The 14,855-nt window shown below is 42.6% G+C and overlaps 1 protein-coding gene across 2 annotated transcripts in view; it reads left to right on the top strand.

Annotated features, from left to right (window-relative positions):
- Positions 1-437: 437 nt before the first annotated feature.
- The window catches only part of Jade1 (jade family PHD finger 1), a 72,682-nt gene continuing 58,264 nt past the window's right edge, over positions 438-14,855 (top strand). Inside the window, exon 1 of one of the 2 annotated variants that reach the window (XM_005386729.2) lies at positions 438-522. The gene's annotated coding sequence lies outside the window, so the exon portion shown is untranslated. Of the gene's footprint in view, positions 523-574; positions 598-14,855 lie in introns of those variants that run through there. The other variant, XM_005386728.2, reaches the window with a different exon arrangement.

Genomic DNA, 14,855 nt, shown 5'->3' with positions numbered 1-14,855 from the left:
GGGCCTTTTTATCAGGACACCAGTCATGGAGGTGTCTAATCCAGCAAGATCTTGTCCTAATCACTTTTGTCTGCAAAAGAGCTATTTCCCAGTAAGATCACATTCTGAAGTTTCAAGTTGATAGGAATTTTGTGGGGGGGGGGCTTATTCAACTCAGTATTCCAACCAGTTCAATGCACAACGGCCTGGATCTGCAAGTTCAGGCTGTGTTTAGAACCAGGTACTTGGCAACCTGGAGAGCTGGGCTTGAGAGCTGAGGTTTGCTGTATCCTCGGTGCCTCAGAAGCAATGTTCTGAACAGGAGAGTTTCGTGGTCACAGTTTCCTGGAGGATTGCTTTGGTCACTGTGTATAAAACAAATTGGAACAAGGAGAGATAAAGAAGCAGGAAAACCAGTTATACCATCTAACAAGCCAGGCGAAAGGTAACGCAGTCTTGAGTCAAGACGGAAGGTATAAGAATGAAGAGAAAGATGAGTGAAAGACACAGCACCAAATGAGAGTTAACCAGATAATTGTTATGGTAATTGTATGGTGGAGTGGGAGGAAGAGAGTGAGGAAGAGCAAGAGTCATGAACTGTACCATATGGGAGTGCAGGTAGGGATAAATATGGGTGAATGGCTGCCATGTGAGAGATAATATCACTCAAAGGGCTGATGTATAAAGTGAAAGGTACGACTTGAGGATGCTCCAGGCATAGGCTCCCACAGGAACTGTAAGAGTGGCCAGGGAGGCAGAAGTAAGTTCTCTCCAGTCTGGACTACTTCCATGAGTATTAATCTGTATAACAGGATTCAGGGGATATGCCGTACCTGCTTTTGTGTCATTTTAAAAAATACTAGACATCAGGGTCTTTGTCTAAGTAATGCTTTTGTATTATTTTAATGTGTATTGCTAGATTAGTTTCCTAAAGAGCTATAACAATTCGCTTTTCCACTGATATTGTATGGGAGTTTCCTTTCTTCCTTTTTCCCACCATTAGTAGGTATTTTCACTCTTTAATTTTTTGCTGCTTGAAAATGTGACTTCTTTTAATGGCTACAAAACATTCCACCATATCATCATACCATAAATTACGTAAACATTTTTGCTTTGCATTTGCAGTGCTGGGAGTTGGGGGAGGTATTTGAACTCAGGGCCTTGAGCTTGCTAGGCAAGCCCTCTACTACTGAGTTACACCTCCAGCCTTGCACAAAAATTTTTTAGAACTGGGTGCAAAGGTGTATGCCTCTAATCCCAGTTACTTAGAAGGCTAAGAAAAAAGGATTCCAAGTTCTGTATCACACGGGGGAACTTGGTGAGACCCTGTCTCGAAGTAAAAGTGGCAGAGGATGTAGCTCAGAGATGAAGTATCTGCCTAGCATGTGTGAAGCTCTGGGTTTAATCTCCAGTATACTAGGAGGAAAAAAAAAAGTTTTGGGTTTGGGGCTTTGGACATTTAGATTGTTTACTTTTTTGTTTAAAAAAATGAAGAACCCAGAAATTAGCTGTCTGTCTTTCTTTCTTTCTTTCTTTCTTTCTTTCTTTCTTTCTTTCTTTCTTTCTTTCTCTCTTTTTTTCTCTTTTTTGTATTGTGCTGGAAATTGAATTCAAGAGCGTTCATGCTGAGCTACATCCCTTGTTTTTACTTTTATTTTGAGACAAAGTCTCTCCAAGTTACTGATTTACCCAGGCTGGGATTGAACTTGCCTCGGCCTCCCAGAGTGCTGGGATTACAGGTGTGCACCACCACGTGCAACTGGAAAGGAGCATTTTTATGTATAAATCTTTGTCCATCCAGTGATGCTTATAATTTGAAAGATGACACAGGCGCAGTGTTCCTAGGTCCTCAGCTTTTTAATTTTTCTTCCTGTATCTCTCTCTCTCACTTCACTGGTGATACTTAGGTGGGCAGTGGGGAGAATGAGAAAAGGAAAGGGTTAAAACAAATAGATTTATTATCTTCAAATGCCATTTATAAGTCTATGCCTGTTCTTCACCATCAAAGTGATTTAGAATTGCCATGAAGCCATGATTAATTGTCTAATTGTATCTTACACAGAAAGTTTCTCATTTTGTTAAGGGAAGAACAAATCAAGAGTACGCTAGCATTGTCTATAACCTACAAGAGCAGCTTGACTCTTTATTTTCACAGACATAGAAATTCTGAAAAGCATCAACCTTTTTGAGCCATGGTGAACTGAGTATGAGATCTGTATCTTTATATACCATGAATGGTTTATAATTTATGACTGGATAAATAAACATTCTTTTCTATAGTCTTTTCTTTAAACTTTAGTTATTAGAGTCAGAATGCTTCGATTGCAGAATTCTCACTTGAGCAAGGTTTTTACGTAACATTATTCATATTCTTGGCCTTGGATGCCAATTAAGTCTCTCAAGCCTAAAATTGCTTTGTTTGCTTTTTAGAGAAATCTGCCCACCTTACAGACCTACAAGTTAACTAACCAGCTTGTTCCCCCCCCCCAGGACTTTGCTCTGTTGGCTTCCTGCCAGCTCTTACTTCCAAATTGAAATAGTTCAGTCTCTCTGTTTCTAGAACATAGAATTCATTACCCCTGGATCTTTGCCAACAATGTCCCTCTCATGTTTTTAAAACTAAGATGAATGTTACAGAATGACCTAGTGGGTCAACGAGAAGTCAGGCGGTAATATATTAGATGTGTGCGTAGACGCTCTGATCTGGGTAGTGAGGCAGCTTGGGGAATGGGATTCCGGGAGCATGAGGAGGGCACCTTGGGGACCGAAGTGGAGAAATATGGTTAGGTAAGATTCAGCTGATGTGAAGTAAGACTTAGATTCTTCCCTTGCCCTCAGGTCCCTAGTGCGTTTCTACCATAGAAGTAGCACCATTGTTCATCCATTTTGGTTTTTGAGCAGAAACCAGAAAGCCAAGTGACAGAGAATATTTATAAAAGCCTGTAAGCAGAACCAGTCTGTTTTTTTTTCTTTTTTTCCATTTTCAAAGCTTATTCTCTCTACCTCTGCAATTCTGCTTATCCTCTTGTTTCTACGACTACTTAAAGGGTGTGCTTTTCTGCAACGAAACAGAAGTCTGAGGAATGTATATATCAGCATAACCTATAGCCACCTTAATTTTCCATAGGAAAGGTCCTTTATCTTTTAAGTTACTTTCTAAAAATATTTCAGTGTTCAGTTTCCTTTTCAAATTGAATATATATGTATATAAAATTAAACTTTTAATTTTGAATAATTATAGATTCACAAAGCATTCTCAGGTGAGCCTGTGTACTCTTTACGTAGTTTTCCTAAAAGTAGCATTTTTCAAAACTGCAGTTCACCATTACAACCAGAATATCAACCTTTTTTTTTTTTTTTTTTTTTGGTTTTTCTCCGGTACCGGGAACCAAACTCACAACCTTGCACTTGCCAGGCAGGCGCTTTTGCCGCTGAGCTAAATCCCCAGCCCCCAGAATATCAACCTTGATAGAGTCAAAAGTCATAAAAATATCACTGTCACAAGGGTCTCTCTTGTTGCTCTTGTATAGCCATGTATACTTTTCTCCTTTATTGACTCCTTTGTTATCCCCTGAAACTACTAGGCTATTCTCCATTTCTGTATCTTGTCACTTCAAAAATGTTACAAAATGGAATCATACAATATGAAGCCATTTGGTATTTTAAAATTTACTCTGCATAAATTCCTGGAGATTCATGCACGTATCAATTGTTTGTTGTTCATGCATATATCAGTTTCTGCTGAGGGGCTGGGGATTTAGCTCAACGGCACAGCGCCTGCCTGGCAAGCGCAAGGTCGCGAGTTCAGTTCCCGGTACCAGAAAAAAAAAAAAAACCAATTTCTGCTGAGTAAAAGTTTGTGGTATGGACATACTATAATGTGTTTTATCATTCATGCATCGAAACATCTAAATTGTTTCTTGTTTTTGTCTATTACAAGCAGAGCTGCTAGGAACATTTGTATATGGACTTCTATATGAACACAGTTTTCATTTCTCTGGAGTAAATGTGGAAAAGTACAATTGGTAGGTCATGTGGTAGTTGATAGTTGCATGTCTATTTCTATTTATCTATCTATCTATCTGTCTATCTATCCATCTATCTTGGGGATTGAACCTAGGCCCTTGGTAGGCTCACACAGTATCACTGAGAGATCCTTCTATTCCTGCATGTTTAGTTTTATGAACCTGCCAACTGTTTTCTAGAGTGGTTGGATCATTCTTAAACTCTCATCAGAAATCATGAATAATCCAGTTTCTCCACATCCTTGCCAGCATTAGATGTCACTGTTCTTTATTTTAGCCATCCTGGAGTGATATTTCATTGTGTTTGCAATCTTCATTATTTTTCTGCTGGCTAATGACGTTGAACATCTTTCCATGTGCTTATTTTCCAGCCATATGTCCTCTCTGGGAAATGTCTGTTCCTGTTTTTTTGGTCTATTTTCTAATTGAATTGATTCATTTTTTATTATTGATTTTTTTTTTAGTATGTTTAAATATATTCTAGATGGTATTTCTTTGTTAGATTCATGTTTGGCAAATATTTTCTCCCAGTTCATAGCTGGTTTCTTTTTATCCTCCTAACATGGTCTTTCAGAAAAGTTATAATTTGAGAGTTCTAATATATTTTTTCTTTTATGGATTGTGCTTTTGGCATCAAGTTTATGAGCTTTTGGCCTAGCCTGAGATCTTGAAGATCATCTATATTTTTTTCCTCAGAAGTCTTACGGCTTTACATTTAAGCTCACTGCCACATATCTTTAAGTAGCTGTTTAGATCTTGTTTGACATCTCTGCTGTCTGAAATAAGTCTTAGCATGTGGAGTCCTTTCTGTCCGTATTTTCTTTCTTAAGCATCTACTGAGTGTCAACCATGCCTCAAGTCACTGACATCAAGTTGTGCATACAGTTCCTGCTTAGTAGAGGATCCTGACTTTGTAAGAAATCATTTGAGTGGCATACTTAAGAGTGTGGGCTTTGGAGCCAAGCTGCCTTGGTTCAAACCTGATACCACCTAGAAATAGCTTTGTGGTCTTAGTACTGTTAGTCTCTATGTAAGTTCCTCAATTTTTCATGTCATTCACATTTGGATGAAAATAATAATAGCTACTTCACTGCATAAATATTGTATGTAAGATGCTTACTACAGTGTCTGGCACATACACAAAAGACATTCAATAGTTATTAATCCTCCTTCCCATCCCTTGCACAAAGATTTCTTGACCACCATCCATAACTTATCCATTTTTCTTCTCTGCACCTCTCTTGGTCCTAATTATCCTAATTCTGTGAAACTTTCTCAACCAACTTTGGCACTTAGTAGGATTTCCTATGTCCACTTTTTTCTTCTTGGTGTTCCTGTATGTTTCAAGTTTTCTTTATTGTTCATATATGTTTGATAATATCTGGATTATGAAAATGGATTATTCATGATTGCTGATGGAAATATAAAAATGATCCAGCCACTCTTGATAACAGTTTGGCAGCTTCATATAAAGCTAAACATGCAGGAGTAAGAGGGTAGCTCTGTGACACTGCACAATACCTATCTCCCCACAACTACATGTCTTCCTGCGGGCATCTGCTTGCCATCTCTGTCTGAAATGCCATGCCCTGAGCCCTGCATGGGGGGTGATCAATGTCAGACAAATGGCAAATACTCAACAACCCTCTAATGCCCTGAGAGTAGGGATCACATTACAGTGTGTTTTGTAGAAAGCAACCTGTCAGTGTGTCTCAAGATAAAAAAGGGCTGCGAATGTAGCTCAGTGATAGAGGACTGTACTTGCATAGCGTGTGTGAGGCCTGGGGTTCAATTCCCAGTATGAGGTTAGGGAGGTATAGGGATGGGGTGAGGTGGGGAGAACAGGAAGAAATGGCAGTTAACAGGACAGTGGGCTAGGTCACTGAGATGGTGACAGTAGCTGTGGGGACATAAAGAGCAGACCTGGTGTAGAAGTAACTTGATGATAGGTTGGATTGACGACAGAAGCAATGGAAATGTCAGGGAAAACTGAAAGTGGAGATGATGTTTCCGCTGCTGTGTTGGTGATTATGGATGGTGGTGTCACTAATTGTGATAAGGGACAGATGAACAGGCATAATGTAGAAGGAGGATGAGTACAGTTTGGGATGCACAGAGCTTGAGATGCCTGTGGGAAGTCCAAGGGCAAGTTCAGGACGCTACTGAAAACAGGAATTAAAGGTCAGGTGTGACGCTGACTGCGAAGACCAGTTTGGGGGAATCACAGGGGTGTGACCTACAGAGGTCACATGTAGAATAAGAGGAGGTGATTTTGCAGAACCCTCAAAGAAACTAGCATTTAGGAACTGGAGAGTAAGAAGAAATTGTACTCAGACTTGGTCTGGGACAGAAATTATTTTGTGTGATGTAATTTACAACTCCTTCTGGGAAGCAATTAGCATTCCTGATAAAGTGTGTGAACAGTTTTCTGACAGACTTTAATAAGACTGAGAACTCCTTCTGGGAAGCTAGGGTTACCCACCCAGCTGATTGACTAGTCTAATAATCTCTAACCAGATGTTCTTTTCTTGTATCCACTCTAAATATGGTTAGTGAACCATTATTTTTCCATATTTCTCAACCAAAAATTACTCTTTCAGTTGGGTTTTTCACAAAGCCTCTTCTCATGTATTTGAAACCCATTTGTCCAAGGCACTGCTTTAGCAAAAGTGAAAGAAAAATCTACAAAAGCATGAGCAGAGGTCAAAGAGGTAAGGGAGAAACCATAAGGATATTGGTGTTACGGAAGCCAGGTGAAAATATTTCAAAGACAGGGAAACAAAATGGACAATGGTATCAAACACTGGTAAGAGGTCACATAAAACAAGGGTGAGAAATTGTCCTGGGATTTAGCAATAAGAATGTTAACGGTAATCTTGGTACACATAGTTTCCCTGAGTTGGTCAAGAGTAGGAGTTAGGTTTCAGTCAGGTCCAGAGAAAGTGTAGGCCATTCTTTCAAAAAGTATGGTTGCAACGGTGAAAAAGAGGAAGAGAGTTTTGAGAGGGTTTCTTTTCAGTGGAAAACATGAGTATATTTAAATGCATGGGAAGGAGTCAGTAGCCAGAGAAATAGAAGGTCCTGAGAGAAGAGGACTATTCTTGGGACTAGATATGGAGGGCCAGTCTCAGGGACCTGGGAGGGAAGTCTGAACACAGGAAGAAGTTCATCTTCTTCTCATTGTGACAGGAAAGGGGGTGTGTGTGGTGAAGCCTGGAGGGAATATTGCCTGCACGCTAATCCTAGAAGGCTGAAGGCATTCTTGCCCAATGGCCTGTCACCTCTGTGATGCAGGAGAATGGGGGCTCTGCTCAAGTGCTGAGGTAGGTAGCAAGATGGCAGACTAGAGACTGACAGGAAGCTTTGACATGGATCCTGAGAGAATGGGAGATTGATAAAGGAAATAAGGGTGACCCCAGGGCACTGGGGAGGTGGGAATAATGAACACACACTGGAAGCAGTCAGTATGGGTCTGTGATTTTCTCTGGTGGTGCTTAGGCGTCCAGATTCAGGCATAATGAAGGCTGAATTATTCCAAGACTGTCTTCAGGAAAACTACTGAAGCGTTGTAGCTTCCTCTGCCCATTCTTTAACTATTCCTCCTTAGCTTCTAGCTTCTTAGCGTCTCACTTTATAGGCCCATCCAACTGATATCGCCCACTCCTGCAGCCTCAGTTAACCTTTCTATGCCGTTACCTACTGATCTAGTATTTGCAGCCCAGTATTTCTCCCCAGCACCACACTTCTTTAGGTGCTGTCTGCCTTGCCTTCTGGGTGTCTTCGGTTGGGTGTCTCTCCAGCTAAACTCCCCATGTTTCCACCCTTTCATTTCCTTCTAGAGAATGAATGGGAGCTCCAGGGTTTACCTGTCTCGCTCACCCCTGTAGGCCCCGAGCTGCGGGCTTGAGGCAGGAATTCAGGCAGTCCTTTGGGTTCACTCAGTCTTTTTCACCTCTGACATCCGACTGATCAAATCTTGTCCATACCTAAAAATGCTTTCCGGGCACACACAGGCACGGAAAAAAAAAAAAAAAAAAAAGCAAATAGTGAAGCAGTTTTAACACAGAAACTTAAAGGCTTCACCTTTTTTTTCTTTTCTTTCTTTTCTCTTTTTTGCTTCATTAACATTTAAACTAAACCCGTGGGAGGGCAGCTCCCTCCCGGCTTTCTCCTCCTCTCCCCGCTCTGCCAGAGAGAAAAGCGAACCCGTTTTTCATTTGCTAATGATTTGGGCTCAGGTTATAATGGGCCATTAAGGTGTTTTGTGGAAGAAAAGAGGGAAATGGAGCTTTCCGGTGCAGGGATAAAGAGGCTGTGGGGTGGCGGTAGGGAGCGTCGAGGGGGGCCTGGGATCTCGTCCTGGCTGGTCGGAGAGGGGCTGCGGCAGGACCCCGGGGCCCGCGGTACCGGTTCCGGGCTAGCACCTCCTCACCGAGTGGCCCAGCAGGACCTTCCGTGGTTCCCCTACTGCAGCTCTCTGCCCGTGGGCCCGGGGCCCTGCAGGCCGCGAGCCCGCTCCCTGGCACCCCTTCTCAGCAGGCGCTGAACCGAGCGAGCCTAGGCCCTGGAAGAAGAGCTGGGCCATGTTGGGGACGCCTTCGCCACGGTTGGACTGTCCGTCTCCGTGACCTTCCGCCGAGGCCCGGCCTCCCTGTCTCTCACGCTCTGGCTGCCGGAGCTGCCTAACTAGCTCCCTATTAAGGTTGTCCTGCCCGCCGCCTGCCCGCCCTGGGAGTTTGCAAAAGTACATTTCCAGCCCGCATGGTTGTGTGAACCTGCAATCCTAGACCCTTGGAGGCTGAGGCAGGAGGATTCCACGTTGGAGCTCAGCTTGGGCAATTTAAGGACTTAGTGAGATCCTGTCTCAAAATAAAAAATAAAAAGAGGGCCTGGGATCTAGCTCAATGTGAAGGTCCTGGGTTCAGTTCCCAGGACTGGGGAGAAAAGGCCCCCATCCTCCTCCTCACCTAGCTAAGGCCCGCAGTCTTAGGTTTCAACTTCGGCGTCATTTAACCTCGGAGGCGTCCTGCCCGGTCCTCGCCAAACCCTGTGGTTTATTGTAATCACTCATTTCTATTTTCCACTGACTTGGACAAGGGGTAGGTTGGCTCGCCGGGTTTTTTTAGTTTTGTTTTGGGCTCTTTGTGGGCGGAAGCCGGGGCTTCAGTAACAGCACCGGCTTTGCCCCTGATTATGGCCCCAGCGGTCACCCCCGTCTCCGGTGGAACATAGGAACATAAATAATAATTGCTCGATAAATATTTGGTTGACGAATGAAGGAAAATTAGACAAAGTTCAGAGAACTGGGCCGGGGATATAGCTCAAGCACCTGCCTGGCAAGTGCCAGGTCCTGAGTTCGGTTCCCAGTACAAAGTTTAAATAACAGTGTGGTGAGCGGGAGTGTGGTGGGCAGGAGTGAGAGTGCGTCGTACACAAGGCTTGAGATTGCTTGTGGATGGGGATTAAGCGGGAAGGCTCGATCTCACTTTCGGATGAATAGCCTGCGGTAGGGCTGAAAACACTGAGTTCTGACCAGCTCTCAACTCGCTGTGCAGCCTCCAGGGTCCCGGAGGTTGTATGTTTTGGGGGGGGGGTCTTTTTGAGACAGGGTCTGCTATGCAGTTCAGGCTGGTCTTGAGCTCACTTTGGAGCCCAGGCTGGCCTGGAACTCGCAAGGATCCTCCTGCCTCAGCCTCCTAAGTGCTGGGATTACAGGTGTGAGCCACCACGCCTGGCGAGGCTGGGTTTTTGAGTTAGCAGTTTTCGCTATTCCTTAGAAGACAAGGGCTGGGGGTGGGGCCAGTAGATTATAATTTTTTTTTTTTTTTGATAAAAAAAAAGGTCGAGTGAGACCAAAAAAAACTGTTTGGCATCATTCCAGTATTATTAAAAATACCTAGAGCCAAGTGTGGTGATGCATGCCTGTAATCCCAGCACTTGAGAGGCAGAGGCAGGAGGATCACCCTGAGTTGGAGGCCAGCCTGGGCTACATAGTGAGACCCTGTCTCAACAAACAAACAAAAACCATAGAAAAACATCTAAAATATGACAATGTTTATAATAGTTATCTTTATGATTGCATCTTATTACTTTCCTTCACTTTTTCTAACATTTCTAAATTTTCTCTGTTATCGTGTATTCCTTTTAGGGAAGAACTGTTCTTATTTTGGACCTCCTCAGCCTTGGACATTTCCATCTGGCTGAATTAAATTATCTTGTCCCATTTCAGATTTGTTGCTCTTTGACATGTTAATGTACATTAAAAGTATGAAAATGGACAAAATTAAAGCAACCAAAATAAAAAATAAAGCGGGGGTGGGGAGAGGAAGAGAGAGAGAGAGAGAGAGAGAGAGAGAGAGAGGGAAAAGAATCTCAAGAAGAAGAAAAAAATAATGTAGCAGCTGGGAATTTAGCTCAGTAGTACAGAACTTGCTCAGCATGCATGAGGTTCTGGGTTCTAACTCCAGAAATGAAAGAGAAAAAAGCAAAAATAATGTATTTGGTAGCCACACCAACAAGAAAGTATCGCAAGGTGTTGACCTTACCACTGCCCTAGACCTTGAGGGTTGTCAGGACCTAACTGGAGGGGCCAGAGTCACCCGGCCAGACTGGAAACTCGAGTGCCAATTTCTTATCACATCCCCTCCTTTCTTCTCATAGGGTTCAGACAGCTGTTAAATGTGGTTCACAACTTTCCTTGTTCAGAATTGTGTGTACTCACAACTCTTTCAACTAGATCCCTTCTCCATAAAGTATCTTTTCAGTCGATGAAGCTGTTCTTTTTCTGTCATGTAGTTATTGACATGACTTTAACCACTGATGGATTTTTTTTTTTTTTTTTGGTTTTTCTCCGGTACCGGGAACTGAACTCACGACCTTGCGCTTACCAGGCAGGCACTTTTGCAGCTGAGCTAAATCCCCAGCCCCTTATTGACATGACTTTAAAAGACTCTCTGATAGTGGAAGCCCTCTTTGTAACAAAGTTAGTTGTGGGTGACAAATTCGAAGTTTTAAAATAATACTCAGGGTCAGATGTCTCGTGCACACCTATAATCCCAGCACTCAGGAGGATCTCTACAAGTTCAATGCCAGCCTGGGCTACATAGCAGCCAGCCTGAACAACATTACAAAAACCCTGTATTTAAAAAGAAAAAAAAGAAAAAAAATATATATATATACATCTATAAACTTTTAGAACACAACCCAGGACAGCCTGGGGGCAGTAAAAATTTCCCTCCGTGTTGTAATATATACCAGCTGACAATGATATTTGCTGGTAAGGACAACTTGTTCATTTCTCTAGAGAAGTGAGGTAATACAGGACTTTAGTGTATATATCTCTTTCAAATATGAACTTTTTTTGATAGTGCAGGTTATTGAGCCCAGGACTTTGTACATGTGAGGCATGCACTACCCTTGCATACCAGCCCTTCCCAAATGGGAACAGATCTGAATATCTTGTCAAGGCCTGTAATTCCTTCCCTACAGAGAAGTGTACAAAATGAAATCACTAAGTAAACATCCAGAGGTTTAATCACGTATGATTTCAAAATCAGGAATAAGGATACAAATAGCCAAATGTGTACTCCTTAAAAAGCTCATTAATATGCAAGGAAAATGAACTGAGTATAATTACAATTGAATGTAAGGGATATAAAGAATTGCAAATGTCACCCTGAAAACTGATAAGATCTGGAAAGACTAGAATCTTGATATTTCAACCACGCTGACTACAGTTCTTTTTTTTTTTTCCAGTACCAGGAATCGAACTCATGACCTTGCGCTTGCCAGGCAGGCACTGTGTGGCTGAGCTAAATCCCCAGACCTTTTTTCTTTTTTTTTGGTTTTCTGCTGTCTCATTGTGTAGTTCAGGCTGGTAATGAACTCACTATGTATCCTGGGCTGGCCTTGAACTCAGGGATCTTCTTGTCCCAGCCCCCTGAGTGCTGGGATCACAGGTGTGCCCATTTACTTTACAGCAATTTCTGGAATGTCCTTCTAGATATGATTACAAAGTGTGAATTAGCTGGACTTGGTGCCTAATGCCTCTAATCCCAGCACTTGGGAGGCTGAGGCAGGAGGATCACTGAGTTCAAGGCCTGCCCAGGATACATAGTGAGTTCAACAGCAGCTTGAGGGCTGGGGATTTAGATCAGCGGCACAGCACCTGCCTGGCAAGCCAGAGTCGTAAGTTCAATTCCCGGTACCGGAAGAAAAAAACCAAAAAAACCCAAAAACACAGCGCCAGCTTGAATTACATAATGACACCTTGTCTCAAACAAAAAAAAATGTGAATGAATGGAATATTCCAGGGACTAGGAAATGGTGATCCTGAATTTTGGCAACGTAAGAGTAAGTAACAGAGTGAAATCAGAAACTCATTTTCCTAATTGTCAGCTTAGTACTCACTCTAAGCCGCATTACCTGTGTTGCCACAAGGCAAGGTATGTCATTGCCTTTCTTATTTTAGAAAAAGGTTGTACGAGTTCCTTTGGGGTCTGGTGGCAAAAGACACCTAGTATTTTAAGAAATGCTAACTGCTGCTGATCATTAATGGCAAAATGTTTTTACATGTTACTTCTACATTCGAGTTGTCCTTTATTTCTCCAAATAATCATCACTTTTCTGTTAGGAACAATCAGAAATGACAGAATATTGAAGAGGAAAGGGGTCTTAGATATTTTCTTTTTTGTTTTGTTTTGAGGCTGAGATATATTGTCCAGGCTGGTCTTGAACTTGGAATGCAGTCCAAACTGACCTTTAACCAGTGATCCTCTTGCCTTACCCTCCTGAGTGTTGGAATTTAGGCATTTGCCACCACACTTGGTTCAGGTAGGAGACCCTTCCTATCATCTCAGTGGGGACACTAAAGACCAAGGAGATTTGTGCAGATTCATACGTGTTGGGGGTCTCCTGTCTTCCCTTCCCAGGCACGAACAGCATATGGCACTACCTCAGCTAACCAGGATTCTTAAACCATGGCATAATTGGGGCCCTCAGTTCTGGTCAGAATGACAGTGCAGGGAATGCGTGTGGCATTTTATCTCAGTTACTTTTGCCATTCATTTATTCAATACATTTTGATTTTGATACCTGATGTTTCAGCGGTGGGAATAGAAAAAAAACAAATGAATAAAATTTTGTGTGGCAAATATGATTTAACTTTTTAAAAAAAGAATGAGTGAAATGAAGCTGGCTGGTATTTATAAAAATTGCAATTTTTCACGGAAAGAGACAAAGTAAGAGATACGGGAGTGATGGCTGAGGGAGTGGACAACTTCTTACTACTAAGATCTCTGCTCTGACACTCCCTGGGGTTATCTATTGCATTTCTCTTAATAACTCTGCAGGTTAAAGGTCAGCTGTTAGCGTCATTCTCAGAAAGAAACTGAGGCACAAAGAACTGAGGTTACAGAGAACTCCTGTAACTTTGCAAGCTGTAGGGTCAGGTCAACCCAGGGTCTGCTGGCTAGGAAGCCTTTGTCCTTTTGCTAATGCGGAGTATGTGTAAGTGGAACCAGTGAAAAGAGTAACTGCAGGCAATATCAAAGCAACGCTAGTTAGTATAGTGCTTTGCATGCGATCTCTCTGAGTAGGATTAAGTGAGCACAAGAATAGGATTGGTAGGGAGTCCACACTTGTCATTACAGACACAGGAGAGGAAGAAAGGACATATACAGCACTTAAGATTTCTTTTGGCTTGTTTCCCGAAAAATAATTGAAAAGACTCAATTAGTTTTGTTTTGCCATTTATCAGATTATAATGTTCTGGATGTAGGTGGAGGGATTGGTGTGCCATTGTGTGAAATCAAACCTGATTTATTCAGAAAAACTGTTCTAGTGTATAAATGTGCTTTTTGAGCTTGATATTCAATGTTGTAATTAGTAATCACTGTTCCTACTGGACGTGAGTTTTAATCTCTACTTGTTTTCTTTTGAATCTGAATGTCATTTATATTGTGTTTCCTTAGGGGGGTGTCCATGAAACAAGTATGTTACTCTCCATGTAAGAGCAAATTTGTCTTCTGTGGAAATCATCAACCTAGAATTTTTACACATAAATATCCCAGAATGAATATCTGATGATAAACGTTATGCTTTATACTGAAATTCCAGTTTCAGCACTAGCCACCACCCTATTTGGAAAGCGATGTCCAGTTTTGTAAGTGTGGAACATGAAGGTGATGTCGGTTAGCAAGTGATCACTATCTTTTAATGAATTAATACTAATTTGCAATTAATCAGTTCAAAACCAATTTAGGCACAGACAGTGTTGCAGTTCCAGAATTGGATTATCTGTATTTAAAAATGTCATCCCTTAAAGCTGTTACTACAAAAGAGCTGTTTATTTCACCATTCAACCTAAACACAAACCCTTCCAAATTACCCGCCTTTTTAGCCACGTTTTTTAAATCGACGTAATTTTAAACTAATCAGGAAGAATCCATTCCTAGAAGTCAGACAAGAGTTGGACCTGGGACAGCCTAGGAAGGAGGATCATGTAAAAATCCATCTCGCTGCAGGGGGAAACCCCAAGAATTTGTGGACTCCCGAGGGAGGCGAAGGCAGAGACCTGAAACCAGAGCCGAGCGCGGCGCAGGCCCAGGAGGCTGCGGCGCGGGCCGCGAAGAGTTAACCCGGCCGAGCCCCCCGCGCCTGCCGGGCTCCCCGCGCTCCCTCCGCCCCGCAGCCCCACCCTCTCCTTTTGGCAAGGGATTAAAGTGCTCCCCCCTGTGGCAGCAGTGACCCAGAAATGAGTTTGATTCACACAGTCCTCCCTCCATAGCCAGCGATCGCCGCCCGGGAGTCCTCCGCGCGGTGCCGGGTGTGCGCGCCGGCTCCCGCCCGAGC

Source organism: Chinchilla lanigera, unplaced genomic scaffold, assembly GCF_000276665.1.
Source record: "Chinchilla lanigera isolate Chin_1 unplaced genomic scaffold, ChiLan1.0 scaffold00027, whole genome shotgun sequence".
Classification (NCBI taxonomy): Eukaryota; Metazoa; Chordata; class Mammalia; order Rodentia; family Chinchillidae; genus Chinchilla; species Chinchilla lanigera.
Note: the sequence above shows the minus strand (reverse complement) of the source record. Positions and strands in the feature narration are given on the sequence as shown.